The sequence below is a fragment of the Castor canadensis genome, chromosome 14, assembly GCF_047511655.1.
Source record: "Castor canadensis chromosome 14, mCasCan1.hap1v2, whole genome shotgun sequence".
Classification (NCBI taxonomy): domain Eukaryota; kingdom Metazoa; phylum Chordata; class Mammalia; order Rodentia; family Castoridae; genus Castor; species Castor canadensis.
This window is the reverse complement of record NC_133399.1, coordinates 19,653,819-19,676,960: the sequence shown is the minus strand read 5'-3', so window position 1 is coordinate 19,676,960 and position 23,142 is coordinate 19,653,819. Positions and strand designations below refer to the sequence as shown.

The 23,142-nt window shown below is 37.5% G+C and overlaps 1 protein-coding gene and 1 pseudogene across 7 annotated transcripts in view; one reads left to right on the top strand and one right to left on the bottom strand.

Moving 5' to 3' along the window:
- The window catches only part of LOC109680403 (uncharacterized), a 451,924-nt gene that overhangs the window by 206,717 nt on the left and 222,065 nt on the right, over positions 1–23,142 (bottom strand). For 4 of the 7 annotated variants that reach the window (XM_074053906.1, XM_074053917.1, XM_074053912.1 and 1 more), the window contains exon 2: positions 21,090–21,151. The exons of the other annotated variants lie outside the window; for them this stretch is intronic. The gene's annotated coding sequence lies outside the window, so the exon portion shown is untranslated. The remainder of the gene's footprint in view (positions 1–21,089; positions 21,152–23,142) is intronic. 7 annotated transcript variants of the gene reach the window in all.
- Positions 2,185–3,532, top strand: LOC109678741 (protein FAM76A pseudogene; annotated as a pseudogene).

Sequence of the window (23,142 nt, the reverse complement as noted above, 5' to 3'; positions counted from 1 at the left end):
AGAAAAAAAATGCATTCATTCACCTCACAACTCACCTCACCGAAAACTCAATTTCTTCCTGACTAGTTGAAACATGGTTGGGTAAATTTTATTTTTTAGAGAAAAATATTTAATTGTTGCATAATAAGAGCAAGCCAATGATCTAAAAGGAGATTCATTTTAACAGAGAAAACTAAACAAGAGTTTCATGACAGTACAATATTTGATAATGAACCTCTTTCTTAACATGTAATGAATAAATCAACAAATCTTAGTTAACTTTGACCATGACAAATAAAATTCCCATTTTACAAGTGTTTCATAGCATTTTATAGTTTATGTATGTCTTTATAGTACAAGTGGTTAGTGGCGAAAATGAACACATTCATTAACAGACCCAAGTATATGTAGTCTCTCTGGGTCAAATAAGAGTAAAACCCTACATGCATATAGCTAATCAAAATTGAGCCAAAATATATTAAACACCTAAGTAATCCTACCATATACAATGAAATTGAAGCAGTAATAAAGGATCTCCCTACTCAGAAGGATCCAGAACCTAATAGATTCACAGCTTAATTTTACCAAATGTTTATAGAATAACTGCACCAATACTCATCAAACTTTTCCAGGAACTGTAAAGAGAAGGAACCCTACAAAATTCATTCTATGGAGACAGTATTACACTCATTACAAAATAAAAACATAAACAGAAAAGTGAATTATAGACCAATGTCTTTAATGAATATAGATGCAAAGATTCTCAATGAAATACTGGCAAACAGAATTCAACAACATTTCTAAACATCATACACAACAACAAAGTCAGTTTTATTCTACCGACACAAGGATGGTTCAACATATGTAAATTCATAAGTGTAATATACCATATAAACAGAAGGAAGGACAAGTGGAAGACAGAATCTCAGAGTCCAAAGATAAAAGGAAATTAAAGAAACATCAGAAGAAACCTTAGTCAAACAAACCAAAAGCTGTGAAAGGAATATGTAAGGAATCAGCAATGCCATCAAAAGGCCAAACATGAAAATCATGGGCATTGAATGTGGAGAAGAGCTGCAAGCTGAAGGGATAAGTGATACATTAATAAAATTTTTAAAAATTCCCAAATCTCAAGAAAACCTTGCCCATTCAGGTACAAGAAGCCTCCAGAACACCAAATAGACATGAACAAATTAGAACCTCCCCATGCAAATTGTTATTAAAATAAGCACAGAGTACAGAGAAAGAATATCGAAGGCTGTAAGAGAGAAAAACAAAGTATAAAGGTAAACCATCAAAATAACAGCAGATTTAACAGAATCCTTAAAAGCAAGAAGGGCATGGAGTGAGGTCTTTCAGGAACTGAATGAAATACTTTCAGCACTAGAATACTCTACCCAGAAAACTATCATTCAAAATTTACAATCAATAAAAATCTTCCACAATAAACAGAAACAAAACCACAATATGACCACCAAGGCACCACTACAGGGAATTCTGCAAACAATAGAAGAAACCAAACAAAACCAAGATAGGACAGGAACTTTAAATCACAGGAGATGACAAGAAATGGGAGAGTAGCATGTATTCAATAAAAACAATTAAATGACAAGAAGCACCAAATCCCAATCAATGTTAACACTGAATGTCAATGGAATCAACTCCTCCTTCAAAAGTCACCATTTGGGTAGCTGGATTAAAAAGAAATATCTGACAATCTGTTGTTTATAAGAGACACATCTAATTGAAAGAAATAAACACTGTCTAATGCTGAAAGGCTGGAAGATTGAAGAAACCCATGGTCCCCCAAGGTAGGCAGGAGTAGCAATATTTACATCAGGTAAAGTAGACTTCAAAATTATATTGGTCAAACAAGACAAAGAAAGACACTTCATAACAATAAAAGCAACAACAGATCAAAAGGATCTACAGGCCAATCTCCTTAATGGACATTGATGTAAATGTCCTCAATAAAATAATGGGAAATCAAATCTCATGAAATAGCAAAATAATCATTCATCATGATCAAGTTGGCTTCATCTCAGGGATGCACAGGGTGGTCCAACATTTGCAAATCAAAAAAAAAACGTAATGTAGCACATAAACAGAAGCAAAGACAGAAACTCTTGATCACCTCAATAGATGCAGAAAAAGTCAATAAAATTCAACACCACTTCATTATAAAAGGTCTAAGAAAGAGCTCGTTGCCTGCCGCCGCCGCCGCCGCCAGGTTGTGCCTCAGACTGTCAGATAAATCGGCGGACTGGGTCGGCGGGGCGGTGATCACTGGCGGGGCTGGACATGGCGGCGCTCTACGCCTGCACCAAGTGCCACCAGCGCTTCCCCTTCGAGGCGCTATCTCAGGGGCAGCAGCTGTGCAAGGAATGTCGGATTGCACACCCTGTTGTGAAGTGCACCTACTGCAGAACTGAATACCAGCAGGAGAGTAAAACCAATACAATATGCAAGAAATGTGCTCAGAATGTGCAGTTGTATGGAACGCCCAAACCTTGTCAGTATTGCAACATAATTGCAGCATTTATTGGCAATAAATGCCAGCGCTGCACAAATTCAGAGAAGAAGTATGGACCACCATATTCCTGTGAACAGTGCAAGCAGCAGTGTGCGTTTGACAGGAAAGATGACAGGAAGAAGGTAGATGGGAAATTGTTGTGCTGGCTGTGCACACTGTCATACAAACGTGTCCTTCAAAACACTAAAGAGCAGAGGAAACACCTGAGCAGTTCTTCTCGTGCCAGCCATCAGGAGAAGGAGTAGTATAGCCGCCTGAGTAGTGGCAGTCATTACAACAGCCAGAAAACACTTTCTACATCTTCAATTCAAAATGAAATCCCAAAGAAAAAATCCAAGTTTGAATCAATCACAACTAATGGAGACAGCTTTTCCCCAGACCTGGCTCTGGACTCACCAGGCACTGATCACTTTGTCATCATTGCCCAGCTGAAGGAAGAGGTGGCTACTTTGAAGAAGATGTTGCATCAGAAAGATCAAATGATCTTAGAGAAAGAGAAAAAGATTACAGAGTTGAAGGCTGATTTTCAATACCAGGAATCTCAGATGAGGGCCAAAATGAACCAAATGGAGAAGACCCATAAAGAAGTCACAGAACAATTACAGGCCAAAAACCGAGAGCTCCTGAAGCAGGCAGCTGCCTTGTCTAAGAGCAAGAAGTCGGAGAAGTCAGGAGCTATAACCTCTCCATGACAAGACCACAAGAGGCCCCCAGCACCAGCAGATGGAGCTGTCCTGGGTTAGGGTTGGAGACCTGGCTGTTCTCTGGGAATTGCAAGCTTTAAGAAATCTCTATTTTATTGCAGTTATCCTTCTTTGTGTGATTGTAGTGGGCTGAATGGAAACATCTTGTTTGTTTTGTGTTTTGACTGCATGCTTGAGCATTTGGGGTTTCAGGCTCTTTCTCTCATACTGCTCCTTTCCTCTCTTCCTTCTCTTCCTCTCCTTCCTACCTCTGTCTGTCCCTCCCTCCCTCCCTCTCTCTCTCTATCTCTCTTTATTTTGATACTATTCTTTTTTTTTTTTTGTGGTGGTCACTGCTCAGTGTCATGTGCAGAATGTTTTCTGTCCATCATTGCATCCTGCCATCCATGAGCAAGTAGTTTGGCATTAATTGTATATCACTGCCACCCTCTGAACTTTGAAAACTGCCACCTTTAAGACTTGGTACAATGAGAGAGGCTTTCTCTCGCCAATAAACCTTTTGCTTCAGGGTATACTCTTGGGTTTTTTTCCAGGTATATTATGTATAAACTTTGTACTATGTATAACCAGAGTTTTATTTATTTTTTTAAAAAAAGAAACTTTTTCTTGATAAAGGAATAAAGGTAGCTTAGCTAGTTCTTGTAAAAGTGATGCCTCTTAAAAAAAATCCAGTCCTGTTCTCTAGCTTTTAGTAAAAGAATCAAATCTTTTTTTTCTTGTTACCTTAGAGTCTTAAAAACTGATTGCTAAGGTAAAATATTTGACATGTAAGTGTGGAGTTAAGTGCCTTTTGGAAGATTTCTTGGAAGAGCATTTAAGGAGATACTTAAGGAGGTTGCAAAGATTTAAACAGTCTGTCTTTTTAAGTAAGGGCAGAAAGAAAGGTTGTCCAGGTTATACTGGACACTTCCCTTCCCCACTCCTTTCCTTCTTCTTTAATGTGACCTATTTTAAATTTTAACACTGCCATTTCTTTTTTAAAAAAATACCCTTTACTTGCTTTTATCAGTTGTTACACCAGGTTACTGTCAGAAAACATTTTTTCATGAGCATATTCAAAATGGGATAATATTTGAATTATAGAGCATTATGAGGTTCAGTATGAACTACTGAAGTATGGACTGTGAGTCTGATTGGGAGAAGTAACACTGTACCTTCTTCCTACTCCTCATTTGTCCCTGCCTAGACGTTCCTTGTTTTTAATGGAAATATATTGAAAACAAGTGCTTCTCAGAAGCAATGTAGCCTCAACCAGAGTTGTATGTGCCCTGTCTTCCGTCATTGACCCAATTGGCACATGGATTTATTTCTTCAGAAATGGGGATAGATTTGCATTTCTAGCCATACTCTCAGGTTCTCTATGTAATGTTTGTGAAAGGAATTAGGGATGTGTGGTATGTGCCATGAAACAACAAAGCCAACTGCCCAGTGCAGTTAGAGGTAATTTATAATCATGAGAGCAGATGACATTTGTACCTCAGTGTCCCAAAATTGTAACAGAAGTGACTTCTTAATAGCAAAGGTTCTGTAATTTGTGATAGTGTTCTCATAGTGGAGCCACGCACATAATCAGAAAGAGATGTGGACATGGGTGGCTTCCTGCAGATAAGAGATACAGTGGACCATGTTGCTTTCATATCACCCTGGTAGGGAATGTAATTTTCCCTTTTAAGCAAGGGAAACCACAGTGCTAAATAGCTTTTGTAATTTTTTGAATGAGAAACTTTTAGGTAAAGATAATAAATGTCAGGGTAATATTTTTCAGATGCATTTATTTGCATTGGCTATAGGGAAAGATGGTGAAAAAATGACCGTCAATTTTTTTTTTAATTTTAAAGACTGAGCAATTCTGATACATGTAGTATGATGATATAAAAGCATATTCTTAGTTTTATACTAAATCTTTTTTTTAAGGTCTTGGCATTTAATATAAAGCAGACCCACACATTTTCTAACTTTCCATAAGTTCCTAAAAGGGAAAAATGAAACATCAGTCTTGAAATGTTGATTTTTAAAAATCATGACACCATTTTACCATGAAATTGAGTACCTAACTTTTGGTAACACCTTTTGTTTCTTTGTATGTTTGTAATAATGGACATTTTAAAACAAAGGAATGTTTTGGTTTGTACAGACTTTGACAAATGTGTGTTAATAAAACTTCATATTGACTAAAGTAAAAAAAAAAAGGTCTAAGAAAACCAGGAATAGAATGAATACACCTCAACATTGTAAATTCTATGTATTACAAGCCTACAGCCAATATCATACTTAATGGGGAAAAATCTGAATCTATTTCCCATTAGGTCTGAACAAAGATGTCCACTCTTCCCACTCCTATACAACATAGTCCTGGAATTCCTAGCCAGAGCAAAAAGGCAAGAAGAAATAAATACAATACAAATAGGTAAACAAATAGCCAAAATATCCCTATTTGCAGATGACATGATATTTTCCTCAAAGACTCAAAGAACTCCACCCAAAAATACTAGACACCTTAAACAGCTTCAGCAATGTAGCAGGATACAAAATCACTTACAAAATTAGAAGGCTTTCTCTACACCAACTATGACAAAATTGAGAAAGAATATAGGTAAACAATTCCATTTATAATATCATCAAAAAAGATCAAATACCTAAGAATAAACTTACCACAGATTGTATATTACCTCTGCAAAGAGAACTGCAAACCACTGTAGAAAGATATCAAAGAAAACTACAGATGGTGGAAAGATTGCCAGGGCTCACAGATTGGCAGAATCACCATAATAAAAATGATTATACTACCAAAAGCAATCTGCATGTTTAATGTAATTCCCATCAAAATTCATGACATTCACCAAAGATTTAACAATCTACCCTAAAGTTCTTTTGGAAACACAAAATACCACAAATAGCCAAGGCAATACAGAGGATTAAGAGCAATGCTGGGGGTATCACAAAACCTGATTTCAGACACTACTACAGAGCCATAGAAATAAAAACAACCTGGTACCAGCACAAAACAGATCTGAAGACCAGTGGAACAGAATAGAGAACCCAGATATGAATCCACACAAATATGCCTGCTTTAATTTTGACAAAGGCTCCAAAAACATTCAATGGAGAAAAACAGCCTCTAACAAATACTGCTAGGAAAAGTGGTTATCTACCTGCAGAAAACTGACACTAGATCCTTGTCTATCATGCTGCACTAGTATCAACTCAACGGGGATTAAGGACCTTAATACCATACCCAAAACCTTGAAGTTAGTACAAAAATAGCAGGGAATATTCTGGAAGGAATAGGTACAGGTATTGACTTATTCTCTAGAACTCAAGTGGACAAGTAACAAAGAGAATGGATGGACAAATGAATCTACATGAAATTAAAAAGCTTCTGCACAACAAAAGAAAGGGTTTCTAAATTGAAGAGACCACCCACAGAGTGGGAGAAAATATTTGCTAGCTAAATATCAAAGGACTGATAATCAGAATACAAAGGAAGCTCAAAAACTTAAACTCCAAAAATCAAGGAACCAATAAATTGGCCAACTGAAGTAAATAGAACTTTTTCCATGGAAGTCCAAATGGCCAAAAATACATGAAAAAATGTTCACCATCCTTTGCTATAAATGAAATGCAAATCAAAACCACACTAAGATTACACCTCATTCCTGTTAGAATAGCTATCATCAAAAACACCAGCAACAACAAATATTGCTGAGGATGAAGGAAAAAGGAAACCCTTATACACAGCTGGTGGGAAAGTAAGCTAGTACAACCACTATGCAAAACAATAGGGAGGCTTCTTAAAAAACTAAACATGTATCTGCCATGTGATCCAGCAATACCACTCCAAAGGATATACTTAAAGGAATGTGACTAAGGTTATTACAAAAACACCTGCACACCCATGTTAACTGCACAACTATTCACAATAGCCAAGCTATGGAAACAGCCAAGGTGCCCCACTACAGATGAATGGATTAAGACTATAGGGTATTCATACATGATGGAATTTTATTCAGTCACAAGAATGAATATTTGCCATTCTCAAAGAAGTGGATGGAACTGGAGAACATCGTCTCAAACAAAGTTAGCAGGCTCAGAATGCCAAAAATCTCATGTTCTCCTTCATATGTGAATTAGAGTCTGAAAATAAATGCAGTAATATTATTAGACACGGGTCACACACTAAGAGCAGTATGTGCATGGCAGGAACAGGGAAAGAGATGGCAACCTAAAGCTTGAATGTGGTTGATGTGATCACTGTAGAAGAGTGAACATAGAAATCTTAATCTGGCAGAGGCCACTATGGGAAGGGGACTAGGAAGTAGTGAAGAGGTCTGGTAAAGATGAACCAATGTGGGTTGCAATACACATGTGCGAGGAAGCACCACTAGAAGTCTCTCTGTACAGTTATCTTTATGTCAAACTAGAAAAAAGCTACACCTTTATTACTGTTTTTTATATTTTCTCTCCTATGAAATCAGAGAATAAGGGCAGAATACGTTCAGCCTGGAAATGGGGGAGGAGGGGTAGGGTGACTGGAGGGGAGAAGAGGTGACTACCAACAGATACTCACTTATTTGTTTATGTAACAGGCATTAAATCAGAGTGCATATATTTGTTTAATATGTGATAATATTACATGAAAATTTAGTTGTGAAAAATAGTAGATGTTGATTATCCATACTTCTTGACACTCAAATTGTTTCATTTTGCATTTTTTATATTTTGATACATTTGAATAGGCCTAATTTCTTGGGGGTAGGAACCTAACTCTAAAAACTATATTCACTTTTGTTTCATATACAACATTTAACCATACCCTGAAGGTTGTTTTCCACCATATATTTAATGTGTCTGCACCCTAACTTGACTTGTCACATGAGGTCAAATGTAGAAATTTCCATTTGTGGCATCAGTTTTGTCTTAAAGGAATCCAGATTTGGAGCATTTTGGATTTTGGATTTTTGTAGGTTTTTTGTTGGTGCTGTGGGTTGAGTTCAGGGCCTTGTGTTTGCTAAATGAGCAACTCTACCACTTGAGTCATACTCCAAACCCTGGATTTTTGATTTTCAATTAGGGATACTTTATCTCCATTTCAAATATTGTTTGCCAGTACTAATGTTTGAAAACAGGATGTGACACTTGCTAGGCAGGTACTCTGCCACTTGACCCACTTCACCTGCCCTGTTTTTTGTGCGTGTTAGTAACTCTGAGATAGGGTCCCATGACTATTTGCCCAGGCTGGCTTTGAGCCATGATCCTCCAGATCTCTGCTTCATGAGCATCTAGGATTACAGGAGTGAGTTACCAGCACTAAACACAACTGCATTTTTAAATAAAGATGACCTATACAACTACCTATCTGAAGGGAAATGAAATTGTTTCCCTATCACACACAGTTATGAAAAACCAGTGGAATTAAAGATCTTCATATAAAAACAAACATTAGAATTTAGAGAAACACGTAGAAATCACATAAAAATCTACCTATAGGCATGCCACCTTAACAAAGACTAAAAAAGCTCTCAGAAGTAATTTTTAATTTAACTAGATACAAAAATTTAAGCTTATAGCAAAAATATCTTCCCATGTGTGAACAGAAAAATAATAATCTATACATATCTTTTGAAATGGTGATGACTATATTAAATTTGGGATGTAAAATAATTATCAAATCAAAATGATGAGAGGCTTTTGAATATTTTTCATAACCCAGTAATAGTAAATGAAAGAAACAAAATTCTATTTCAAACCCATCAGACTGAGTTCAAACTTAAACTGCTGTCACATTGATTTGGATTGGCATATTGAGGTAAGTAGCAAACATCTGCCCTAATTTTGTTGAAAATGAAGTGAAGTACCAATTCTTGAAGAAGACCTTCTGGGCACAGATATATTTATGAAAAATGCAGACTGTACTTAGTTTTGAGTTTCTCAACCTCAGTAGTACCTAATAAAATTCAGGAGCAGATCATCCTGCTCAGTGGGCTCTATTCTGTGCAGCCTAGGATGTTTGACAGCATACCTGGTCTCCACCAATTCCTTCAGACATAAAGATATAAGTTCAAGTTTCTGAATATATTAGATGTGCCTCCTCCACCAAGCAGAACTTCTGCATTGGAAACCTAAGGGACTTTTTAAATGCCAGGTAGAAGTCAGTAGTGATGTCCCTTTGGAAGTCAGGAGAATTTATGGAGAAAATGTAATAAAATGTGAATGGACTTAACTTCTAACCTGATGATCAGGGAAAAGAGAATCAGCAGGATGTTTTTCTTCCCAGACCACTGCCCAACAGGGAAATGTGGCAATCACAGCAGTAATAACAAGGAAAACACAGCTAACGAGTAGTTATATGGAGCTGTAAATGTCTTTTCTGCTGTTGTCACTCAGTGTGCAACCACAGGCTGGACAGGATGCAGTGGTTGCATTTGTAGTTCTAATTCTCTCTGGGAAACCAGAGTTATGCTGTTTCCTGGTGTTTTGTCTAGGGAAGAATTATATTCTATCCTCAATCATGTAGGGTTGATTTCTGCAAAAATCTTCCTGTCTGAGGACCCATATAGGTAAGTCCAAGAGCCTTTAGCAGAAAAGTTTCACAGAGAATGACAGCTGAGAAACTTTACTGCAGGTGACCTGAAAGCCCTTCCAACTTAGAAAATACCAGGGAGATTGTTATTCTTGTTTGCTTGGTGTACTTAATTCATAATTAATATTTAATGTGCTAAAATGAGAAATGTCTGTTATACTCAGTAGGGCACAAAATGAACTGGCTAATACAAAAGTACAATTGAATAGACTACAGGCCCAAAGGAATACCTAAAGTGGTACCACTTGAGACAGGCACACCTATAGTTCAAACACTCAGAAGGCTTAAGAAGGAGGACTGCAAGATCAAAGCTATCCTGGGCTGCATAGTGAAAACCTGTATCAAAACATTTAAGAGAAACCATTCAAGCTTTGATGAGTACATATAAATCTATAGATGATCTTATATATATATATATATACATCTGTTTATATGTATATGTGTGTATATATTTATGCATAAGTAAATATACGGAAAGAATATATTAGTGATTCTGAGAGGAAGATGAAAAGGAATGTTAGAAAATGAAAACAACTGAAACATTGTATCTGTGTATGAAGATAATAACATAATGCACTGTAGACTGTTGAATAATAGGTGAGCAAGGCAATAGAGAAAGAATAAATAATGGGCGGAGTTAATCTGATTAAAGTATGATATATACATATCTGAAATGCCAAAGTGAAATCCCTTAAACTGTCAATATACATTTAAAGACATTAAGCTGAGGAAGGTAAAAAGGTCATATCTGGAGGTGGGTACCAGCAGGATGGGGGAGTGCATAAGAAAGGCTGAAGGAGGGCAAATATGGTAGATTTAATTTATGTTCATGTATGAAAATAGAACAATGAAATTGGCTGAATTGTTCTAAGAAATGGAGAGGGGATAAGGGAGAGTGGTAGAAGGGGTAAATATAAATAATATTTATTGTATGTACACATGTAAATGATTAAAAAACATCATGCTAGTAAAATTGGATTGTATTCATGTCTCAAAGTTAAGGAGGCAGAAAATTAAGTAAGTGTAGAGGGATGGCGGACATTTGAAGTGTTTCAAATACTGGGTTTGAGTGACTTTCCATTATTAAAAAGTCCAGCCAGTATTCCCTGCCAATACTCCTTTGAAGCCATCATTTATGGGCTTTACATTTCTTAGTCTTTCCTCATGCTTGCAGAGCTGTGTATACAGATGACAAAATGTTTATTTAATAGGTGAGAAGGGGTATAATGATAAGCTTTGTTTTGAAATGATATGCTTGCTTATAAGACTGAGTGTAATGACAGTGTTAATCTACTGTACAGTATTTACAAGCAGATGTTTTTGTCTTTGTCTTTGTTTATTGGCAGTACTGAGAGTCGAACTCAAGGACTTCATGTGCTCTACCATCAGAGCCACTCCCCCAGCAATATTTGCGACACTGTTAAGACATTAACTTTATGGTAATCAGTGCACATGAGTTCTTTGCTCTTGTATGGTGGGCTAGCAGTATTTTGTTCTTGTTTTTGGATGCATTCTTTTAAAAGTAAGAATATTGTTTTCGATAACATTTCTCTTTTTCCATTTAGAGTTTTTTGTATTTTTAGGCATATTTGGAAAGAATGCGTCAAGGTACCAATTTGGATTGCTCATTATTATTAATTAGCTATATTGTATTGCCTTCCTCATTACATTTTAACCTTAGATAATATGTAGAACAAAAAAAAGTCTTGCAATAGTTTTAAGTGTGGGGGATGGGAGTCTGGGGACGACATAGTGGGGTGATCTAACCAATATACAAGATAAGCCTGTTTGGAATTGTCACAATGCATTCCACCAGTACAATGAATATTACCTAATTTAAAAAATTAAGGGGGAAAATAATTTCAAAAGCTGTCTGCATTCTTAATGGTATTGCTATTTTTTTACACATCTTTAATTTTTTTAATTGACATATAATTATGTACACATATATGTTTATGAGGTACAGTGTGATAAGTTCATACGTGTATGCCATGTGTAGTGATTGAGTGAGGGTAAAGAACTTCTACTTAAATATTTATTGGTTTCATTTTGTAAGACTTCAACCACCCTTTTCTCATTATTTATAAAACATACTCTAAATTCTATGCTCTATTGACCCTACTGCGCTACAGAATATAAAGTCATATTTCTTCTAGATAACTGGATTTGGGTGCCTGTTATCTAACCTCCTTCTTTTACATTTCCTCCTTCCCTTCATAGTCTCTAGAGACCACCATGCTATTCTTTTCTATAAATTCAACTACTGAAACTTCCCCATGAGAAAATGTGTGGCCCTTATCATTCTCTGCCTGACTCTTTTAACCCCGTGTTCTTCAGTTCTATCCATGGTGCCACAAATAACAGGGCTATATTTTTGTGGCTGAAAAATGTTCTGTATATATTTGCATGTACATTGCTAGCTATGTATCTGCATATGAATATAAATATGTATTATTTTCTTTCCTCATTTAGCAATGGACAGTGGCTATTGTAAAGAGTGCTCCAATGAATATGGATGTACATGTATTCCTTGGTATTCTGATTTAATGTGATTGGGTCTGTTTTTAAATTTACATGCCTGTGGCCTTAATAATTAACAGCCCATTTTTTTGGTGATAAAACATCAGCCCTTGCACATGCCAAGCAAGCACTGTGCAACCACTGAGCAACCTCCATGCCCTAAGAAGCTCTTTTTTTGAACATCAATCATCTGCCATGTATAAAACAAATTCTTTGGTATTCACTTGAAGGTTACCTATACTTTTCATCAGCGTATCTTAATTTTTTCATGTTTAGGATGAAGTTATACATTTAGATACTGCTTACTCCAATTCTTATTTATATTTAAATAAATATATCTAGGTAAATATATTCAAATCCATGCTATGGACTGCTAGGAATGAAACTCAGGGCTTAGGGCATCCTAGGCAAGCACTCCAACACTGAACTGGATGCCCAGCCATCGTTCCAGTCCCTGTTGATGTGATAATTATTTTATCTCTTTTTAGATTGTTTATTTCAGCTTTTTATTCAATTTCACTTAATAGAGTTGGTTTAAGTCCACTGATTTTATTTTTCCTGCCATTCTTTACATAAATTCCTAATTTCTTAAAATTTGTTTCCATATAAGTGCACAATTTTTATTAGCATGTAAGAGTTGTGTGACAGGGAAACATTGTGTCATTTACATATATGCTTACAATATATCTTAATTAGATTCAACCCCTCCATTATTTCCCCTTATTAGGACAGTGTCAACAGGTTCTATTGTTCTGTTGTTATACACGATTACAAAATACATCCTCCTTATTCTTCCCTTTCATTCTCTACGTTTTATCTCTCCCTCCCACTCTAACCCACTCCTGGACAAAACCTGTTTTGATTTTCTAGAGTTAATATTTTAAAGTGTATATTGATTCCAACTATGAGTAATTGCAAAAGTGAACAAAGCTGGTGAAGTTCCCACTCAGTTTGATTTTACAGTACAAGGAAATGGCAGAGTCCAATTAAGAACATAAATGACATAATGTCATTAGGAATGAATCATGTGAAGAAAGAGAATCCATTGCCATGTCAATGGTGGATCTTATAGTATTTGGTGTGGGAAGGAAGACCTTTGCATGTTGGATATAGAACAGAATGAGGGCTCAAGGGGACCTGTGAAATTTTTTAAAAAAAGATATAAAATCATCAAACCTACAAAAATGATGAGAACATGCCACAAAGCAAAGCAAGGAGAGGGCCTGACTGGTGCCCTATGGGACCCAAACACCCACAAAAGGGTGGTCAAATACATACAGAAGGAGTACAGGAGCAATAACTAGGTCTTGGACCAGATGTGGATAACATAATGAGGAAGCTGGAGCCATGTGTCTGCTCCCTTTGTGCATTTTTGAATCTCAAGGCAACTTTAGCACCATGCTGGATGCTGGTTCTCTCAAGGACCTCATTTTCTCAGGCTATTCATTGTTGCTTCCTTTCCCTTATTAGCTTGAACTAGAATAGTAAAAGTGTGGCTGACACTCATGTAATGGATTACAACAAAGCATAGTCTCACTACCTAATGGATTCTGATCTCAATATGTGGAAAATATTTCTCTAGCATGATCTCAATTTCTATGTTAACATCTTCCTGCTTCTTTTCTTTCCCTCATCATTATAAATTTACATGATACTATTTCCTTTCAATTTTTCATATATTTTCAAATCAGGTCCTCTTCTCAAATACATTTTGTGGATGGAGGTGACACATAAGTTTCTACAAGCACCATGACACTCATTATCCATCTAGAATGGATAAAAGACATACAATTAAGTATACTGTTATTGTCCCTACATCTCCATAAAATCTATGTGGAAAATGTCATTTAACTGTGGGAATGTTTTTAGAATTTTCACAAAACAGCTGAGTCCAAGGAGTCTTGAAAGAGTAAAAGACATTTTACAGATGGAGAGGTGTGAAAAATTCCAAATACATCAATGGGTGGGACCTCACAGAGAGGACAGAGGTTGAGCATGAAATATCTGGCTTCCGGTGAAGCTGAAACTGAACTTCAATTTGGGGAATATATGTAGGAGGGACAGAGCAGTGTGAGAGACAAGCTGGACACAGGGAGTCAAGCCTCATATTTGAGACAACAGAACTTTCTTCCACTTCATTCTCCAGTAGAGATCAAATAGGTCCAAGATTTGGATGACCTTTTTAGTATAGCAAAAATTCCCAAATCAAGATGAAGTTACTCTGGTCAATGATTTTCTTCAGAGATGGGAAAACATGACAAAAGGAGTTTTTATTCTTTCTCAATAAAAGAAGAAATGTCTCAAGTACTTTCTAAATATTATCCCACCACAAAGTCCTTCAAACAATCCATGTTTTTCACACCTCACATGTATGTATAGATTTATTTTTTATTAATGTATATTGACTATATAAATGGATTTCATTGTGGTACTTCCATATAGGCATATAATGAACTTTGATTAAATTTAGCCCCTCTTTTATACTTAGGTATTCCCCTCTTCCCTTTTTAAATAATTTAATAGATTTCATTACTCTATATTGATACTTGCATATAGAGAATTTTGACATATTCATACACTTAACCCTCTCCTTCCCCCCATTTTAAGTCCTTATTTTGCATTCATTTCTGTAATTAAGGTTATCTTGCACATTACTCAAAATTGCTATATTTCAAGTAAGGTACTCTGCCAGGAAGGTCACCTCCACCCATGAGCAGATGCCAACCTATGACTCAGGTCTCCAAGACTGATTCGGTTTATATCCTAATGAAGCAGCTTACGTGCATTTATTCCCTTTGCTAAGAAATAATTCCTTTATCTTTCTCTCTTTGGTTGCAAGTGTGGCTTGCCACAGACTATGTCCCAGAATATAATCATGCTTGAATGGCTTGGCAATTGATGCAATCTCCACTGACATTTCTTTAAGTCTTTAATTAACAGAGTGCTGAAACTGTTTTTAATACCCACAGGACATATTATGAATGCTAACCAGAGCTGTGTTTCACATCCTGCAGAACACATACAGAACAGACCCCAAAACAATGACCACTGTAACAAAAGTGAAAATAGTGTAATTCAACATAACATGTAATTGAGTGTGTGAAATTCACTCAAAGACAGCATCCAGAATGCTTTGGTATGGAATAGGTCTAATACTTTTCTAATTCCAAATGGCCAAAAATAGAAGAACACTGTTTAATGGACAAGATGGAAAAGGTAGGGAGAGGATTAAGGTGGCATCCATCTACTGTAGTAATGTGTGTACAGACCCTCTTCATTCACATCTACCAAGGCATCTATATACCTTGTGTGCATGCATGTATCCTTTTACTACCATCTCCTAGTGAGAAAACTCTAGGCTTCTACACTTATAATTCTCAGACAGAACATCTCAATTCAGTCCCTTGAAGTTTCTACTAAAAAAAATGTCAAGTGCAAAAACTCAGTATCTAAGATACTACCAAAATGTACTTATCTTTGACTCTGACCCTCACAGATATTCCTCATGTGTTGATAGAGAAATGTAAATCCAGAATAAGTAGACACATCAAAGTCAAAACGCTGAAAAGAAAATGGTCGCCTAACAGCCACAGTTATATCTTTAAAAAGGAAAGAACACCCACCAGCATTTACCTGTGGCTCAACTGACTTCAAGTACTATGCAACTTCACACTGGCAACACACCTTCTCGGGGAAATCAGACTTTGTTGTGTTCTATATGTTACATTACTCTTTGGGAATAATTCATTGTGTTCATAAAAATGTTATTATTGGTTGTTGATTAATGAATTCTGTAACACTTGCATCGACTGGGCTGATAAGCACATTGAATTATTTATCATCATGTTCTGCATTTCTCTCCTTTTTAATTTTTTGGTTGGATAAAGTTTTGAATTCAGGGCTTTAGGTTTACAAAGCAGATTCTCTACCACTTGAGCTACACTTCCAGTCTTTTTGCTTTTGGTATTTTTGGAGATGGGAGCTCATGAAATATTTGCACTTCACCAAAAACATTGAGATATGAAGATAAGTGAATCCTTGAGAAAAGAAATGAATACCATGGTGGTAGGTCAATTTCTCAGCATGAGCAAGGCCATAGGTTCTATCACAAGCACTGAAAAAAAACTAAACTATACAAAATGATATAAACAAAAAACGAATGAACAAAACAGGTTCAAGTGTTAATTATACATATAAAAGTACAATTGCTTATATTATTTTTATTGCTTTCTTCCTATTTCAAACCAACTAAGCAATAACTTTCCAAAAATGGCTATTTCAATTTCCAAAGTGAAAGACAATTAAAATACACAATACAGAAGGAAGAACTTGTTGGACAATGGTGCCTCGTACTCATCATCCTAACTACTTGGGAGACTAAAGACAGTAGAATCATGGTTTGAGGTAACTCTGTTCATCTGGGATGGAACCATTTACCACCTCTCTAGCATATATTCAGAAACCACTTAAAGGGGCAAAGGATAAAAACCAAAGTTGCTCCTATAGTTCAAGATATTCTAAGAGTTTTAGTAATTCTGTGCCAGAACCTGTGATGAAGAGCACACCCAAAAAAATAACTCCATTCTTTCAGCTGGAGATCCTAAAGGTCTCTGACTTTCCCAATGTCCATTACAACTTCCACAATTGTCAGAAATTACATTGTGAGTAGAAATTCTACCAATGAAAATGCAAACAACTGAAAAGTTACCCAAGCAAAAGTAACAGTAGTAGTTAAGACCACAATACCACCTTCCTTAATGTTCCCATTATACTTAGATGCCCAACAAGGGAAGGACACACTTTTGATTCTTCCATTTTCCACCTCAAATTCATCATCTTACTTGATCAGATGAAAAAGAACCCTAACTATACACGCTATCTTAATGAAATTCTCTACTCTTTCCAGTAAGTCTCTGGCTCACCCTCAGCCTGAGCCACTATATCAACCCATCCTTCATTGTCACAGGAAACACAATCTCAAGGCTAAGGATCTCTGGTCCAGGAGCTAATTTGGGCCCATCCTTTACCAACAACCTCTTGGGTTCTTTTTATTACATTTTGTCCCTCTTTACTACTCTTGAAAAAACAGGCCTTCTTTGCCTTGCCTTGAAGCACTTGCACACTCTGTTGTTGGGTTAGTCCTGCCACTGAAAGCCTAAGTTCATGTTTTGCCTTAATCTTCATTTCAGTTTTGAAAATTCTGTCTAGGCACAGACCAAAGAGACCATCAACTATGTCCACAAACCTTTGATAAGTTTCCAATCTCAACCCACCCATTCAAAACTCAACTCAAGTGCACCACCATTGCAGTGAGTTGTGCAATGTGAGCTCTGTAAATTTAGAGATTTACTAGAACCCTAAGTAGCACATGTATGGGATCAGGTTGTTTATTCAAGATTCTGCTTCCACATTTTCACATAATTCAGGACCATCAATTTTACGCTGAGAAGTTTGGAAGGAGCAGCGAACACCAATGATCACAGCTTCAGCTGAAGGGAAGCTACTACCTCTCACCAGCACATCATCTAGGGAGAGAATTAAGGGCTCAAGGATGAGTCAAGTTACTCAGAGGTACGGGACAGGATGACAGGGTCCTGGTCATCTTTGCAGATCCACACACAATAGATAGGATAGAGGGCCACAGGGCACTGCAGGCAACTCAGGCCCCAGAATTTAGCACTGTGCTCAGAATGCCAAGGTCTCTCACTACTGCTCCAAGCAGGTCCAACTTCCTCATCCTCTTGAGACTGGGGATACTGGTCACAAACACTACTTCTACCTGCTATGGTGACTTGGGTTCTTCACTCCAACCTAGCTGAGCTCACATATGACAGGGGAGTGAGATTCAGTTCCACTGTCTCCATATCAGAAGAATTCTCAGGGATTCAGAAAATGATGGAAACCAGAAAGTCATTTTCCAAAGATTAGGTGGTGGTGCCTCCTCCCACTGGATTCTGGTAGGACAATCTAGACAATTCTTGCCCTCCACTGACAGTTCTTTTCATTGGCTCTTGAACCAAGGCCCTGTCACATTAGATCCGTGTGACAGAAGTTATACATCACATGGTATAGAGACTGGACCAGTAAATGATTCCAGGCACAGTCCTTAGGAGACCAGGCCTCCTCCCTGGACCTTATGTTCCACAGTGTGGGCAGATGCACTGTATTTAAGAAGAACCTGCATCTGGCTTTTCCAAAAGAACTCTGTATCTTTCACATGGAAATGGAGTCAGGAGTCTGCTGAGAATATTCCAAATTTAGCATCTAAGAACGTAGCTCCTGATTTCACAGAGGGATCAATTTGTAGGACAGGGAAAGGGAGACTTCAATAGAATAGGACAAAAGAACTGGTGTCACACTATGTTGGTATCAGTCACTTGTCTTTAAGGACAAGGATTTCTCATATCTGTTCCCTCAAGCTATCCTTTAACACCCAAGAATGTAGGAACAAACTGGGCGCTACTGGCTCCCACTTGTAATCCTAGCTATTCAGGAGGCAGAGATCAGGAGGATCATGGTTTGAAACCAGACCAGGCAAATGGTTTGTTAGACTGTATCTTGAAGAAAAAAAAAAAAAAAACCTTCACAAAAAAGGGATGGCAGAGTGACTCAACAAGTACATCCTAAACCCCCTTAATTCAAGCCCCAGTTCTGCAAAAAAGCAAAGAATAAATAAATAAATAAAAAGAAAAGAAAGAACATACCAACAAGTGAGCTCAACAATTATTAGATAGAAGAGAAGCTGTAGCTATCTCACCAATTCCATACACTCAAAAAAACCCTCAAGGTAATAAAAACCTGTGTTCTAGCAGACAGAACCAAATGTGTCTTGTTTTCTGATTGTACTTCACAAGCTTTCTCAACTGTCAGGAGGTACATTCTGACAGGGTCAACCCCCTTAATGAAAATGCAAACAACTTTCTGGTGCAGAGGCTCAAGTGATACAGGGCCTGCCTAGCAAATGTGAGACAAGAGTTCAAACCACATACCACAAAAAAGAAAATAAAAGCAGTTGAAATATTACGAAAGCAAAGTAATCCTAGAAATCACTCATGATTAAATAACATCATATTTTGTGTTCCCATTACACTTACATGTCTTTCCCCAAGAAACCTAACATAAGGTAAGGCTCACACTTTAGATAATCCCCGTTCTGCCTCAAAAAATTTACTTTAATTGTTCAGAAGAAACAGAACAGCTAATAAGCAAACTTTCCTAAAGGTTGTTTCCTTTTTATACTCCTGAATTCTATGAACCACCCTCGACCTGAGGCAACACAACAACCCCTTTATAAGGTCACCTGAAGACAATGTCAGCTCAGGGGAAAGGATATCTGGTCAAGGAGCTGATGGCTCCTCCTTTGTTATCCTTCCTCTCCCAGAGTCATCCACAACAATATGCCCCTCCCTAGGAAGCACAGCCCTGCTCTACCTCACTCTTGGGACCCTGCAGACCTCCCAGTTGGTGCTGCCCTGCTACTGCTACTTCAATATGATCAGTTCTTGTCTCCATCTGAAATTATCGTTTGAACATACTATCTAGACAACTCCAATTATGTCAGAGATTGCAAAAACTTCAACCTTCAACACCTTCCCAACATCTCCCCTTTGTCATGAACCCCACATGTGCATGCAGAGTCTTTGCCTTGAGTTGGGCAATGCAAAGACAGCTTTAGTTTAGGAATTTATTACAGCCCTAAGAAGAACTGTGCTGTGGACCTGGCTCTAGTCTGAGATCAGCTTCTAAACTCTTAGCTAATTCTGGGCAATCACCAAGGCCACAAGGATAATGGAGGGAGCCAAAACCTCCCACCCACTGAAGGCTGGAGAGACCTAGAGCTCAGGTGATGAGGAGTCCTAACAGGGCTCTGGGCAAGGGCTATGTCACTGCACATAGAGGACAGGATGCCAGAGTGTGTCCATCTGAACAGTCCCACCCCAGGGCAGAGAAGAATACAAAACTTCACAAGCAGCGAGTCAGGCCACAAAATGCAGTGATGTACTTGGAAGGACCAGGTCTATACCAACCTTTTCAGGCCATTTCTTATGTCCACATCCTCCTAGGGTCTGGGATGCCAGTTACAAACAGCATTTTAGGCTTCTTTGCTGAGTAAAGTACTGATCACAGACCTGGGACCATGTGCAAGCCACAGTAGGAGAGAGACTAAATTACATAGAATTGCTCTCAGCACCACAATGTGATCCAGAAAATGTCCAGACACCAGAAGGCACTTCCTGCGTAATTCAGAGGGTCCTACTTACACTAGAGTGTGATTTGCCAGTTCTCAAGCACTTCTCAAAGACTAGTGATCCACAACTCAACCCTTGAGATCTGAGCAACAGGAGAAGTAATCTCCTATAAGGGAGGGTGCATAAACCAAATAATTGAATCCTGGGACAGCCCTCAGCAGTTAAGACCTCCTCCCTGGTGCCTACCCACTCAAGCCTGGTGAGGCATTGCAGTGAAGTGGAACCTGATTTTCAAAATGGACCTTTCTTCAACTGGGGAATGGAGCCTGGAATGTGGTGTGAGAATTTCAAACTCATTTCCCCATGGGGACACCCTATAATCTTGGAAGAGTTGTGGTTCTAGGCCAGGCCAGGAAAATGGAAAAACTTTGTATGAAGATAATATCATATCTACTCTTCACACACAAAGAACAAATGACAACAAATATGAAGAAACAGGGAAATGTGGATCTTCAGTTTAAAAAGCATGGACTCCATACTCAGTCCATGAATCAACTATAAGCAGGAAAAAATGTGGCACCCACCATTTTGTATCAGTCTGTTCTCTGAGCCTTCTTCAGCAGTCACCTTGCAGCCCCCTTGGAATCTAGGAAGGAGAAGACAGGTATTTTCTTCATGACCTGAATCCAAATCAATCCCCAACAGTAGACCCTCCTTTGGATGGACCATCCTCTGGATAACAACTCCAGAACCTCTCCCCTAACAACAGCTGAGTTGTAACAACTACACCACACCTGTGACTGGAACTGTTTAAATGTGCATATCTTCGCACCCTGCCCCCAGTCCTTTGCCTATTTACATCTATATCTCATGTCTGTACCATGGAGATGGTGAACATGAGCTGAGTACTTACTCTGCCTCATCCCACACCATATCCTAGCTGTGAAATAATATTGCTTTCCCTGCCTTCACCATGCTTCTTTATTTGAAATTGAAGGGTAATTACTTGGACCTATAATGTGCAATCACAGGAGCTTGTGCTCTTGGTCCAAAATTCTATTTTGAGAATGAGAAATTGACTGCTGAAAAATCTCAGGCAGGGGATTCATTTCACAAAGCCTTTTCTTGGAACTGTTTAAAGTAGAATCATCAAAGGAGTATAGGCAAGCATGTAGAAGAAACAGCAAAGTGGAAATATTATCTACAAAGAAGATAAAATCAGTGCAGACTTAGAAATCATCAAAGGATTACACAGAGAGCATGAAGATGGATATACAAGTTCAATGAAACCACCATTATAGGTGCTTAATGGTGGACTAGAGGAAGAAGAATAGAGTCAGCATGAAAATGATTGAAATTATGCAGCTAGAAGAGAAAGAGAACACTTTTAAATTCACAGAATGTATCACTGGTATCTAAATTTGGTAATGGTTGAAAGATCTCTACAAAGAAATAAAAACATATACGCTAAGAACTTAGGTCACATAAAGAAAAGACAGTGTTAAGAAATTATAAGTGAACAACAATTCATTACTTTCTTCCTCACTGGTACTCAAGGTACTCAAGGACAATCTTTGCCAAGTCATTCAAAGTAAATTATAGACTAGGTGATCATCCCTTATAATATGAACAATCAGTAAGAACAATGACATATGGGTTGAATAAAAACAGTGGGGAACATAGCAGTATCTGCTTTGTCCATGAAACAACACATTTTACTTGAAATGCATTTTAGTATCTTGGAAAAGGATTTTTTAAATGTTTGGGAAATTACTAACAATACATTTTAAAAGTACTAGGTATTACAATGGGGGATAGAAAATGTGATAATATAATTAATAAATTATTGCACCTGTCAGACTGTCTCAAGTGGTGTAGTGCTTGCCTTAGTAATCACAAGACCCTGAGTAATAAATAAGTAAATAAATAGATAAAGGACTTCCGCAAGATTGTACTACACCAGCTGTATGCAAAGCACATCATTTTGCTGAATTTATAATAACCATCTGAACTTCACACAATAGAAGAATACCATTTACACAGAACGAAGGAACGGTAAAAGAAAAATGACATGCAGAGAGGTAGGGTGAGATGGGGGCCATAGTAAAATGAAGGAACAAGTACAAAAATTGCTCAACACCAAAGGTTATCAGTATAGTACAAAAAACAGCATACAAAGAAGATGTCTAATGCTAAATGGACAAGTGGAATAAATTAGAACATCCACATATTTTCAAATCACAGAATAAGCAAACAATCATAAAAGGTTAGATAAAATCATACATTACCACAACTTTGCAGTAAATTTTAATATATCCATACTCTACAGAGCACCAATGCCACAATTCCCACCCTAAAAGAATATTCTGCTAACAGGGTAGAACACTAGGGCAATGTTACATAATTAAAACGATCAAAATCTTTTGGGTCAACCTCACCACAAGAGATATGGTTTATTGGATTGACTCTTTGGGAAAGATCTATTACTCCAGAAACTGTTGTCATGCACCCAATGTGAGGGGAGGGAAACAGTCATCTAACATCCTGTGACCTTACTGAGCTACCTTAATCTTTGTCAAAGAATGCTGACTTCTATTAAATGCAATGCTCATTTTCAGAAACCTTGTGATTTCTTCC